Raw genomic sequence first — 13,892 nt, forward strand, 5'->3', positions numbered from 1 at the left:
CGCCCCAAAATCCTCCTCCCATCCCCACCAGCTCAGTGGCGTGGACCTGGAAAGGGTGGCTCGGCTCAGCCCTTTCGGCCCAGTCCAGTCGCGCTTTCCTGCTGAGTCACTGCCGAGGGGCAGGGCAGGGCTGTCGCAGCGAGCACGCGCGAGGAGAACGAGTAGGAGCCCGCCCCGCGTGGGAACCGAAGCCCCACCTCTGACTCCGCGGTAGCCTCCTGATTGGAGAGCATTGGACTGATACAGCCAATCACAGCAAGCTGCGGCGTGCGGGTGGGGCGGAGCCGAAGACAAGGGAGACACCTCCCGCCTGTCTCCTAGAATCCGCCCCTTCCGGGCGCACCCTTCTGGGCTTTGGGGAGCGTCCTGGGCTCGGACGCTGGAGGGACGGGAGTAGCCGGACCTTGCGGGATGCCGGGTGGTACCTACGCGGGGTCGGAAAGAAACGGTCCGGAAGAGTCCCCAAGAACCTGGGGTGAAGGCGACCTTTTCTAGTCTGTGCGGCCATTCTCAGTTTACAAAGAGAATTTGACACCCCACCCGCCGCCAGTCGGGCCGGGCTGGGATCTTTATTCGTGTTTGTGGGGAAGATTAACCTACAGAGGCCTGTTAAAATTATAAGGCTAGATTTCGTTAAAACTGGCATTGGAAAGGGGCGGGCCCAGGCACTTGCAGACGAGCGCACTAGGCTGGGAGTTTGCCGGCAGCTTGGAGGCGCCCCAGCAAAGGCCTGTGTGTGCAGGGTCACCCTGAGGATGTGGCCCGCGTGGTCTCCAGTGTTGGCCCTGAGGGCCTTTGAGATGTAGCCAAGGCAGGGAGGGTGGTCTCTGGAGCTCAGCAGTTTGCTGTTCAAACTCGTAGTCTAGGCCTAACTCCCTGTCTCCCCTGCCGGCCGTGCACCCCTCCACCCACCTCCCTGGTATCTGCCCTTGAGGTGTCTCGATGGGCTTGAGTTTATCTTACTCTCAAAGACTGCTAGCCGTCTTCCTCTCCACCTCGCTCAGCTACCCAGCAAATATTTGAGCCCTTCCTTGTGTCAGGCTAAGGCAAACAGTGCATCACAGAGCCAACCAGGTCTCTGCTCCTGTAGAGTTTACAGTCTAGGCAGGAGATAGACCAGTGGTTACGCAGTGGTTACATTGTGAGAGTTGGATGGGGGAAGAACAGAGTGCCAAGTCAGGGGCAGTTTGCAGGGGGCCCTAACTTAGTATAGGGGGAAGGAGCAGGGAAAGCTTTAGGAAGAAAATAACTTTTTTTTTTTAATTTAAAAAAAATTTTTTTCCCTTTATTTTGGCTCCTACGTGGCAGATGCAGAAACTGATGCTCAGAGAAGAGACTGCTCTGCCCAAGGTCACCACCCTGAGCTAGAGGCAGACTTGGAATCTGGATATGCGGGCTCCCACTGGCTTCACTTTGCACTGCCCACATTTGGGTTGTTTTAGGTCTTCTTTGCTGCGCATGGGCTTTCTCTAGTTGTGGCCAGTGGGGGCTACTCGTCGTTGCAGTGCACAGGCTTCTCATTGCAGTGGCTTCTCTTGTTGCGGAGCACGGGCTCTAGGCATGCAGGCTTCAGTAGTTGCGGTGCGTGGGCTCTGGAGCGCAGGCTCAGTAGTTGTGGCGCATGGGCCTAGTTGCTCCGCAGCATGTGGGATCTTCCTGGACCAGGGCTTGAACCCGTGTCCCCTGCATTGGCAGGCGGATTCTTAACCACTGTGCCACCAGGGAAGTCCAGCAGGAGGATTCTTAACCACTGCGCCACCAGGGAAGCCCGAAAATAGCTTTTAACCAGAGGAAAGGGAGCCTGGCCCACTTGGAAGAATGGAAGGAGAAGCAGATGGCTGGAAGAGAGGTTTAAGAGAGAAGGTGGATTGAGATGGGAGGAGAGCCTTGTGGGCTCATTAAAGATTAGGGAGATTATCCTGAGGGTACTAGGAAGCTAACTAGAGGGTTTTAAGCAGAGGAGAGACATAATAAGATTTGAATTTTAAAAAGATCATTCTGGGCATCTTGAGGAGGGGTAGACAGTAGGGGAATAAGATGGAAGCAGGGAAACCAGCTGCATTAATGCAGGGGAGACATGATGATGATGGTGGTTCAGACTCTGGTGGAAGTGGTACAGACCATGAGCAGAGGATGAATTGTTGACCTGTAAGGGGGCCTGTAATGCTTTGGAAGACTTAGAGTGGCACTCCCTCTGAGGGGCCCCCTTTATTTATCCGTTCATTTATTCAACAAATATTTGAGCACCACTCTGGCCAGAAATTATGCCCAATTTCCCAGGGAGCAAGGCTGCTGTCTGACCCAGTCGGGGTGGAAGGGAAGGGGTGATGTCTGCAGAGGGGTTGGTGCAGACCTCACTGAGACCCCACAGCTGTACAGTATTTGGACACTGGTGTGGGGTTCCTATGCATTTCAGCTCCCACCAGAACCTCCCTCTGCTGACAGCCAGCCAGAGATTTCAGTTCCTACTTGGCATATGGAGAAACTGATGCTCAGAGAAGGGACTGACCTGTCCAAGGTTACCACCCTGAGCTAGAGGCAGACTTGAAACCTGGGTATGCGGGCTCCCACTGGCTTCTCTTCCCACTGCAGTCTGGCTGCCCACATTTGGGCTGTTTCAGGCTCAGAGCGCCTCTCGCCACTGTCAGGCAGGAGAAGCTGCAGACAGAGGGGCGCCTGCTCCCTGTCTCTCTGCGTCCAGCTCCAGCCCTGAGATTGCTATATTATTAGCAACAACCCACGGCTGCGCAGAGCTGTACAGCCTCCTGCTTGCCAAGGGACTTACATGCAATATCTCATTTGATCCATCTGGCCTCGCCAGGAAGTGAAAATTATTATCCCCACTTAACAAGTAAAGAGACTAAGTCTTAAAGACACCAACTATTAGTGCATCTGATGAACTCCATTGAGGTTCAATAACATACAACTAATATGTATCCATTGCATTCTGATCCCCTGCAACTGTGCTGGGTTCCATAGAATGCAAAGATGAACAGGATCTGGGCTCTGCCCCCAAAGAGGAGATAATCTATAGGGATATCGTGCATATGCATTCCTGGCCTCTGTGTAAGACCCTGGTGTGTGGGGCTTTGGAGAAATGGTGCGGGCTCAGAAGCAGAAGTCACTCCTAGCAGAAGTTCTGGGAAGCCTCTGGAAGAGGAAGCATTTAAGCTGGAGTTGGAGGCCATGGGTTTGGATAGGTGGTCCTAGGGTCTCCTCTATGTCCTCTCCCAGCATCCTGGGCTCACCCTCTCATCACAAGTCATTACTTGTCTCCCCTGCCAGGTACTATGCACCTAATAAGTACTCAACATTTGAATCAATGGAAGAGCAAGTAAACGGTGGAGAGGCAGAATGAGGCCAGTGTGCAGGTGACCTTGATGATCAGCAGGGGCTCTTCCAGTCGTAGAGGGCTGCCATCTGGGGCAGAGCTCTTGGGCGGGTGGGATAGAGCGATGAAACATGTCCTTTCTTCCCTGTTTTTGGTGGGACTTGGCACCCAGCATAAGTGCTGGGGTTTGGGGGTGAGGGGAGGTGGGTAGGAGCCTTTAATTGGTGATCTTTTTTTTTTTTTTTTTAATTGGTGATCTTTATCAATGGTGCAGCCCTGGGAACTGGGGTCACAACCTACTCTCCTGACTCCCCACCTTTGGCCCAAACTGCTTGGCCAGATTTTTGGAACTCTCCCCAAAGGGTGCCAGGAACAGAAGGTATCTGTTGCCTCCAAGATCTTGTTGGACCTGAAGGACACCCTTGACACCCCAGGTTACTCAGGTCCTCTGTGGGGTAGGTGAAGATATGTCACAATCACTGAGGATTGGGAGGTTGTTTCCAGTTTACAGATGGCGACGAAGGCTGCAGAGAGCTCAGTGGCTGCCAGACCTCACAGCTAGTGAGAGGCAGAACGGGGTCCCTGCCTCCAAAGCAGCCCCCTTCTCCGACCTCCTGCTGCCCCTGAGGAAGCCCTCAGCAGGGGCACTCCTCAGTCTGCAACACAGGGTAACCTGGCTGGGCTTTCTGCAGCGGGTGGTGCAGATGGAAGGGATGATCCAGCTGCCTGGCCCGGTGGCCTCTGCCTTCCCAGAGCAGCCATCCATCTTGCACTGACTGGGTCCAGCCCAGCAGCTTCCGGGATGAGCTGTGGGCACCTGGCCAGCGAGCTCAGCACCTTCCCTCTGTTGGATCCTTTCTGTCTTTCTGTCTCTGTTTATTTCTCTTTTCTCTGCTTTTATTTTATTTATTTATTTATTTTGCCAGCATCAGGGCCTCCTCCCTGGCCTATCCCTGCCCCAGGAGTAACCCCAGGACATCCAGTGCCTCAGAAATCACAGCTGCCCCTACTCTGCCTGTGCCTCTCCTCAGCCACCTGCATGACCCAGTGGATAAAAAAGAACAAAGCAAGGGAATACGGTAGTCACGCTCCGCTTTGTTCAAGCCCTTGGCTTCTTCTTCCCTGGTTGTGAAGCTCAGGAGGCCCGAATCAGCCCCATCTTTCCGAGTTAGAAGTGCTGGCCCAGAGATCAGAGTTATGGGAGCAAGATGCGAGGGGGGCAGGGCCCTGTGCCAGGCAGAAGGGAAAGGTGTGGAGGTTCAAGCCACCAGCTGCCCTGCCTGCCGCGCTGCTTCTTCCAAAGCCAAACCCTTTGAGCAGACCCCCTTCCCTGGGGCTCAGAGCTCGCAGCTCTGTGAACCATCCCTGCGCCCTCACAGCCTGGTCCTGGGTGGCCTTCCTGAGGCCTTTGGCCCCTGGTTGTCGTTCTCCTCCTTCCCCAGGCCCTGCCTCATCCTGGGGACTTCCAGCATCCACAGGACACAGCATCTGCCACCAGAGCCTCTCAAGGGAACCAACTCAAACCTGAGCCTCAGCTCTAGCCCCTGTCCACTCCCCAGAATTTTCTGCTGCTCTTGGGCTGCCCACTCTCCTGATGCTCTGGCACCCCACTTCATCACTCCCCTCTACTTGTTCTTCCATGTCCCTGAGCCCTCCGGCTTCTGACCCCCTCCCGCCTTTATTTTTCCCACCTTGCCCGGTCCTCGGCCAGTCCTGGCATTCACTCCTTTGATATATTGAGCCCCCTGGCCCCCAGGCCCTCGGCCACAGCTGACCACTGCCTGCCCTGGGTGGTCTGACCTCGACCTTCTCAGCTCCTGGCCCAGAGCTGCTGAGAGCTGCTGGAGAAAACCACAGGGCCGGGCAGATGGGGGCCCTGTGCACGAGGCCTCCAGGCCCAGCTGATCCTTTTCCCAGCTCACTCCCCCGCCCTCCCCAGAGGCTCCCTCAAACCTTCAGCCTGTTCACCAGCCTCCTCCCCTCCTCCCATGACTCAGCAGATGACTTCAGCTTCTCCTTCTCTCCCGGGAATCTCCCAGCCCTCCGCTCAGAAGTGTAGCCCACCTGCCTTCCATCCCGGCTGACCCCTCTTCCAGGGCTCCTGACCTCCCCCACGTCAACATATCCACCTGTTCCTTCCACACCACCCCCATCCTTCCAGCCTCTCTCTCTCCGGCCTCTTTCCCTTGAGCATTTAAACAATCCCAGCCTCTTGCAAACAAAGGAAACCCTCCCTCTGCCTTGAGCCACCAGTAATACCAGCGTCTCTCTCCTTCATCTGACCATTAAATTACTGATGAAAATAGTCATTTGCCTAACACAACATTGTAAATCAACTATACTCTAATATAAAATATAAAATAAATTTAAAAAAAGAAAATACTCATTTCCAAATCCTAATTCACAACTTCTCTACCCCCTGCCATCCTGAACCACTGTAGTTCGGCTCCACTAAAATTGCACTTGCCGAGGTTGACAGAGATGCCCTAACTCATGGAAAGGCCTGCTTTTCTGTCCTTACAGTTTTCTGGAGGCACCTGGCACCTTGGAGCACCATGAGGAAGGCATGGTCACATCCTGTGGATCCTTCCAGGTCTCCTTCTGAGCCCATCTTTTCTGGCCCAGCCCATTGCTCATTTATACTCCTTAAAGGCCCATGGGTCCACCTCCCACTGCAAACTCAAATTTCTGTGTCCAGACCCAACCTGGGCATCTCACCTCCCAAACTGAACCCATCAGCTTTCCCTTAACCCTGCTCTCTCTAGGAGGATGGGACTGTCCCCATCCACCCACTTTTCTAGGAGTCCTGCGGGGTATCTCCCTCCTCCCACAGCCATCACTGCTCCCTAACCCCTCCCCCCACACCTCTCACAGGGGCTATTATAGGAACCACCCCCCAAAGGGTCTCCCCACCTCTGGTCTCCCCATCCAATCCACTCCCTACTCTAGTTGCCAGAATGACCATTCTAATTTGCAAATCTGGGAATTCCCTGGCAGTCCAGTGGTTAGGACTCCATGCTGTCACTGCCGAGGGCCCAGGTTCCATCCCTGGTTGGGAAACCAAAATCCCACAAGCCTTGTGGGTGGGCCAAAAAAAAAAAGACCTTAATAAATGCAAATCTGACTCCATCTCTCCCTTGCTTGATATCTTCACTGGCTGAAGAATCCAAAGGGCAGAATCTGGTCCATTCTGAAATTCCCAGCCTTAGGGCTTTTCAGGACTGGTTTTATTTATCCTCCCCTCCCCCACTCCCAGAACCCAGGAAATCCCCAAGGTTTCATTGAGCGCTCCTGATTTGTACAGGATAACTGGAGTTCAGATCTTTTCAGCGAAGGCCGGAAAATGTGAAGATTTTAGTATTAACCTAAGTGGCTTGTTCTGAGCAAAGGAGAGTCAGAGATCCAGAGAAGAGAAGTGATTTGTTTAAGGTTATTCAGCACATCATTGGTGCAGCCAGATCTCCAGTGTTCTGTTTGCTGCCCCAGCCCCCGAGGGCAGCCCCAGCCTTGGGGAGTACACCTGGAAACGGCTGTCCCTCCAACTTCTCCAGGAGGGCCTTGACTTTGACTCATCCTCCTGGAGGACACACTCCTTCCCACTCCCATGAAGGAGCAGGTCATTCACTTCTGCTCTCAGGCCCCTCCTGCTACCAAGCTTTGTCTGCATCCTCCCACTGGAGAGGTGAGAAGTAAACCCAGGGCTTCCCTGGTGGCGCAGTGGTTAAGAAGCCGCCTGCCAATGCGGGCGACACGGGTTCGAGCCCTGGTCTGGGAAGATCCCACATGCCACGGAGCAAGTAAGCCCGTGCGCCACAACTACTGAGCCCGTGTGCCACAACTACTGAAGCCTTCGTGCCTAGAGCCTGTGCTCCACAACAGGAGAAGCCACCACAATGAGAAGCGTGTGCACCCAACGAAGAGTAGCCCTGCTCTCTGCAACTAGGGGAAAGCTGGCATGCAGCAACGAAGACCCAATGCAGACAAAAATAAAATAAATTAATGAAAAAATAAAACACCATTCACTAAAAAAAAAAAAAAAAAGAATCTGCCTGCCAACGCAGGGGACACGGGTTCAAGCCCTGGTCCTGGAACATCCCACATGCCGCAGAGCAACTAAGCCTGTGCACCACAACTACCGAGCCTGCGCTCTAGAGCCCGTGAGCCACAACTACTGAAGCGCACGTGCCTAGAGCCCGTGCTCCGCAACAAGAGAAGCCACCGCAATGAGAAACCTGCGCACCACAATGAAGGAGTAGCCCCTGCTCACTGCAACTAGAGAAAGCCCGCACGCAGCAATGAAGACCCAACGCAGCCAAAAATAAATAAATAAATAAAAGAAGTAAATCCAGCTGTGTGTAGGGAGTCAGGCCTGCCTTCACTGGCTCTGAAAAGAGGCCAACAAAGAAGAGTTCCCTCCAATGAGGAAGAGGAGACACATGAACCTCCTTCATGACCCAGCCCCTCCATTTACTACCTATGTGACCTAGACAGGTTACTTAACCCCTCTGTGCCTTGGACTCCTCATCTGTAGTGTGCTTTCTCTCCTGTCTATGGGGGAATGGGGGCAAACGCATATGCTCTCCTGTTTTTTCTCATTTATTGGCCTTTCCTTGCCCCCTGAGTATTATTAAAGAAACAAGGTGAGGACTTAGGGGGAGGATCACAGAGCACTGATTATAGACCTCAAGGCAGCCTCTTATGGAGGCACCTGGCTCAGCCTAGGTTGGGATGGCTGCCCTAGGGTTGGAAGGCCAACGTCCACTTGTCATGAAGGGCTCTTAGGCCTTGTATAACCCTCTGGGCACACATCTCTCAAGTTGGGGGGTCAGGAGCTCAGTACCACATGTCCTGGTCATCCATCTCTTTGGCCATCTCTCCATTCCCATCATGCACCAGGCATTATAGATGGAGAAGAAAAAAGAACGTGCTAAAATGTACTCTTTGTTCCTGGGGAAGCTTGTACAATATGGAGACAAAAGGGCTGCACATGTCCTGGCCTCAAACGTAAAAGGCCTTTGGGGAGAAGAGTTCTCCTTTTTCTTGTAACACCATGAAGTAGAATGAGGAACAATGGGAAAAAGATCTGGGAACCTAAGTGCTGTCCCACAAAGGAAGGGGGACTTTAGGAAATAGTAAACTGCCTATGGCCAGAGGTGTGCTCGCAAGGGCTGACACCCAGGAGATGGGGTGCTGTATGTGGGATTTCTCTATTGGATGAATAAGGGTCCTTCTGCTGTCCATTCTGGTTTACCAACTCCAACTCTAGGAAGACAGGGAGGAAATCTGGCTGGCTCTGAAGCCTAGAAGACAGTGCAGGCCCCATGCTCCTGAGTCATCTCAATTTGCTCAAGGGTTGATGTGGAGGGAGTGCTTTTTGCCCCTGTCTGTCCCCAGGCTCAGAGCAAGGAGTTGGTGCTGTCTGTGCCTACCTCCTGTCCCCTGGTGCAGCCTGGGCTCCTGTCTGCCTGCTGTGTCAACACCAGCGTTCCTGTTACATGATCAAGTGGGATTTGCACTCTGGAAGCATTAGTGCTGGGCTGACTTGGCAGAATGGCCAACACAAGAAAATGCCAGTTCCCTACCTCTTCCAGCTCTCAGAAGGCCTCATGGCCACTCTACTTCCTCTTTGAGCAACCCAGCCTGGCCTTCTTCAGGGTTTCCAGGGTCTTTTGAAGTCACTCTGGCAGACCACTAATGGTGGAAGAATCCCCCAGAGAGCTTTAAAAACGTACAGGTTCCCAGAACCTACTGTTGGAGATTCTGATCCAGTCTGTTGGACCAAGGACTCTGGATTCTAGACAAGCTCCCCTCAGGTATTTGGGGGACCGCAATGCACAGCCCGGTTAAGAACCACTGGTCAGCATCACCTCTGAGTGGCCGGTCCTCTGGCCCTGCTTATCTGCTGGTCCCTCACCTCTGATTCCTGTCCCACCCTATCCAGACTCAGCCCATGCCATCACTGGACAGCTCTAGCTGATGGAGAAATTGCCTCCTAGAAATGAACTGAAACTGATGGGCTCTCTGCAGCTTGGAGTCTTCTAAAAACAAAAAGCACCTGCCTCATTCTCTGTGGTAGGCAGACTGCCACCATCCCCATCACCGTGGCTCTCCCATGAGTCATTTGCCCTTTGTTGGAGTCAAGCATCAAAATTCTCACTCAGACCCTTCTACCAAGTCAAGAACGCATTCATTTCATAGTCCAATTCAGAGGTCATCGTGGACAGTTCTCTTTAAGATTCAGTGGGGAACCTGAGGTCCAGATTGGTGAAGCACTTGGCCCAAGTTCACACAGCTGAGTTTCAGGAGAAGATTCTATCCTGGGCTCCACTGCCCTGGAGTGTCCAACTCTTGAGAATGGGGACAATTTACCTCTTTGTTTGGGACAATGGCCTATTTTTTATGGTGATGGACATTCCCTTGGTGTGGTAAAGTTTGAAGTGGGCTCTTTTCAGGGGAATGCAAAACTTAAAATATAAAGAAGTTTTAGATTTTTCAATCTCTCCCTCCTTCCAGGCCAGTCAGTTTTAGGGGATCTGAGAGGCCCTAGATTTAGGGAAGCTGGCTTGTTGAGGAGCGGTCAGACACTCAGAACGGAAAATTTCTGCAGGTTGTCAGACCCAGGTCAACAGGCTTCCTTTGAAATCTTCTGTCTGGCTCTTCTTCAAGACCATTCTTTCTGGTTGTGGCCCTATTTGCTCCTGGGATTGTCTACAGTTCTGCCTTCCTGAGTTTTGGCTGCAATTTGACCATGGCCGTTTGTTCTGGGGCAAAATCTTTCAAGTCCTCCTCAAGAGGTAAGACCATCACCAGGCGATTAATTCTTGAAGCAGAGTCTTTTTCATTGAACAAAACTTCCCTGAGCACCTGCTCCATGCCGGGCTCGGAGCTCAGAGGTGACTCCGATGGACCTCTGTCTTTGAGAAATCCATTTGTAAGACCACAGGGGAAGACAAAGTCACACACATACAAGTGCAGTGATGAGGTCTAGAACCTGTGCTGGGAGCTGGTAGGAGCACCGAGGGGGAGCGGTCAGTTCAACACGCTGTGTCTGAGTCTAAAAGACGAAGAGGTAGGATTGAATGGGGGGTAGGAGTAGAAGGAGTTCCCAGCAAAAGGAACAGCTTTTGAAAAGGCCCAGAGTGGGAAGAGGGCACTGCATGGTCAGGAAATGCCAGTCCAGTGTCCTATGTGAGATGCGGGTAGAGAGGTAGGCCGGAGCCTCCGGAAAAGCCCTTGAGTTCCAGGCTAAGAAGCATGGACTTTGGCCCATATGCAATGGGAGTGGCATGCATGGCAGAGCCAAGGTGAGGGAAGGAGAAGATGGGACGCACATATAGAAAGATCTTTCAGATCTTGTACTGTAGAGGCTAGGAAGACACTATGGTAAGGCAGTTGGCAGGCTATTGCTACAGGCTGAAAGACCTTAAGAAGCATCCGTGCAATTCTGTTATATTACAGATGTACAGTCTGAGGCCCAGAGAGGTACAGCGACTTGTTCAAGGTCACCCAGCAAGATCAATAGCAAAGTCAAAGCTTCAACCTGTGGGTCCTGCCTCCCAGCACAGCCTTCCTCCACTGCTCCAGTATCCTCAGGAGGAGAGGCAACCCACTGAGATCTCCATGTTGTCCTTTGCCTCTGAATCTGTCATGTGCTCTGCCCCTACTGCAGACCAGCCTGTTAGGGCAGTGACTGGGAAGTGTTCCTAGAGGACAGGGTGGGGAGCATTACCGGTCTGTTTTGGAAGATGCTGCTGCTGCTGCCGCCTCCACACCAATCAGGGAGCTTTCTAGCTGCAGGAGGAAGCCAGGAGCCAGGGGATGGGGCTGCAGTGATTTATGACTGCACAGAAACAGCAGGACAGTAATGTCTCTGGCTGGCCTGTGTGTCCGCCAACTCAGCCCAGAGAGGATGCATCTAAAGGTCATATCCTCCAGCACTGGAGATGGGGCAAAGGGTTAGCCATACAGTGTGCCTGCCCAGAGCCTGTGTGTCAGGCCAGTCATCAAAGGGCAAGGCCCCTCCTTCCCTGAGCAGATACCAAGGGGTAGATTCTCATAGCCTGGGCAGGAGAGGGTGCCCTTGTTACTGGGAGTCCAGAAGATCTGCCTGGATTTGAATTCAGGTTCTGTTGGTCCTTGCTGTTTGAGCCTTGACTGGTTACACAGCCGAGATCTCTGTGTCTCAGCCTCCAAGTCTAAAAAACAGAGATGACTGAGCCTCTCAGCTCTGGGACTGAACCATCTCCCAGGTCTGCAGGTACAGATTCCCTGTTTCCACAGCTAGAGAATGTCAATAGCCTTCCATTTCAGAAGAGGAACAGGCTGAATCTAAACTATGACTTGTCACACCTGGGCGGAGCACTTAGCGCTCATTGAATTTAATTTCTCACTTCAAAGGTGGGGAAATTAAGACCCAAAGAGGACACAGGCCTTGCATATAGACCAGGGGCCCAGGCAGAAGCCAGAATGCTAGTTCTCCACCTCCCTGCTCCAGGTTTCTCTTAGCAGTACCACGGCATGGAGGAGGAAGCCAGAATGTTAAGCCATTTGCTCTATGTCATGTTGCCATGCCTCTGAAGCAGCCCTCTAAACAGCCCGGGGCCGCTGGGCAGCTGCAGCTTTAAGCCTAGAGTCTTAAAAAGAATCAAAAGGGAAAGGAGGGCAGGGCCAGCTCTCCCCTGCATCATCGGAGAGAGGCCTGGATGTGGAGACTACAGATGTTATTCCTGTTTGATTTTAGAACATCCTTTTCTTTGCATCTGCTTTGCTTTTTCCCCAAACAGGTTTGGCCTGGAATTCTTTTACTTTATTTTATTCTTTAATTCACATTGGACTGGTGGGGGAGGGAGAGGTCAGAGAGGCAGCCCGAAATGTGCCAGGAAGTTCCTGGGATTTAGCTTCTGGGGCCTGAATCATTGGCACATTTAATCCACATGTGGACAACCAGGGTTGGCTGTAAGGATTCCCTTCCCATGCACCTGGGATGCCCAGGCCAGAATGGTTGAGGCCTGGCCTGCAGGGAGGAAGAGAAAGGAAGAGGAAGGACTTGGCGAACTCTCACGTAAGAGACAGAAGGAAGTGGGAGGGTTTATTCACCAGCAGGATTGCATTTTGCTGGGTGGTGTAGTAAGAGAAGAGGGACCAGATCCCATGTTGGAGGAGGGGAGAACAGAGCTATTTCTAGAGTCCTCTCCTCACTCAGGCCATCTCCTTCACTCCTGCCACAGCACTCTCCCTAAGCGCATGCATGCGTTCATTCATTTCTTCATTTCACATGCTCTGCATACGTATGGTGTGCCAGGCACTGTGCTCGGCACTGAGGAAGCAACGATGATGAAGATCAAATGCAAATCTCATCCTTTTCTGCCCTGGTTAAAATCTCTCACAGGCTTTCTATTTATTTTGGAAGAAAGACTTCACTCCCTTGCCTGCCATTCAGGGTTCCTCATGTTCTGGCTCCTGACTCCATCCCCAGCCCCACTACCTGTCACTTCAGGCAACAAACATACTGAATTCTTTGCCTATCAGTAAATATGTCAGGGAGGAACCTGCTTCTGAGACCCCTGCCTGTGCCCTCTTCTGCTCTCAAATCCTACACATCTTATTTTGTCTTTTTTTGTTTTGTTTTTCTTTCTTTCTTAAAAATTTTTTGTTTTTCATTTTATTTTATTTATTATTATTATTAGTTTTTAATCAAATCCTACATATCTTTAAGGGCCGGGTTGGAAATGTTACCAGCTTTTCCGAACTGGTGGTTCAGTGGTTAGGACTCCCGCCTTCTCACTGCGGAGGGCCCAGGTTCAACTCCTGGTTGGGAAGTTGCCGACACCGCCCCCCTCCCCCCCAAAAAAAGAAACTCTTCCTATCTAGCCTGAATTCCTTGAGGGCAGGGTTCCATGTCCTCTTCCTCCAGTGCCTCGCATAGAGCCTGGAATATTCCTTCACAGAAACTCCCTCATTCTCTATTCTCATAAACAACGCTTCATGTCCACTATCTTTTTTTTTTTTTTACTAGTTATAATTTTCTAACGTACTCTACACGTTTTTTATTTTGCCCATTTTCTTGGGCGGGGGTTTTGTTTTGTTTTGTTCACTGCTGTACCCCATTACTTAGAACAGTGCTTAGAACATAGTAGGTGCTCAGTAGATAAGGGCCGAATAAATGAAATAAATAAAATGTGCAGTCAAAACTATGGGGTGTGTGAGCTACATGGAATGTCAAAAAGGGAAGCATATGAGCAAGAATTAGTCAGCCTGACCTCAGCGTGTATATCCTAGGCGGGGAGAGAAGGTTTGGTTAACCCCGAGACACAACCCAGTGGTAAGCATCCATTGACTCTGGTAACTGAATTGAATCTTTAACGCTCCACCCCGGAGAGGAAGAAGGGGCTCCCCAGGGATCAGTCTGCAAACAGCTGCATCCTTTCTGTATATTAACCAGAGTGCCCGGCTGGTATTTGTCTTTCCATATTTCCACCTGTCAGGTCCAAGAACCTCAAGGTGGGGATGGGAGAGCTGGAACCTTGTGGGGGGTGGGGGAGGTTGACAGTCCCCCAAGGTT

This window comes from Globicephala melas, chromosome 15 (assembly GCF_963455315.2).
Source record: "Globicephala melas chromosome 15, mGloMel1.2, whole genome shotgun sequence".
In the NCBI taxonomy this organism is placed as follows: Eukaryota; Metazoa; Chordata; class Mammalia; order Artiodactyla; family Delphinidae; genus Globicephala; species Globicephala melas.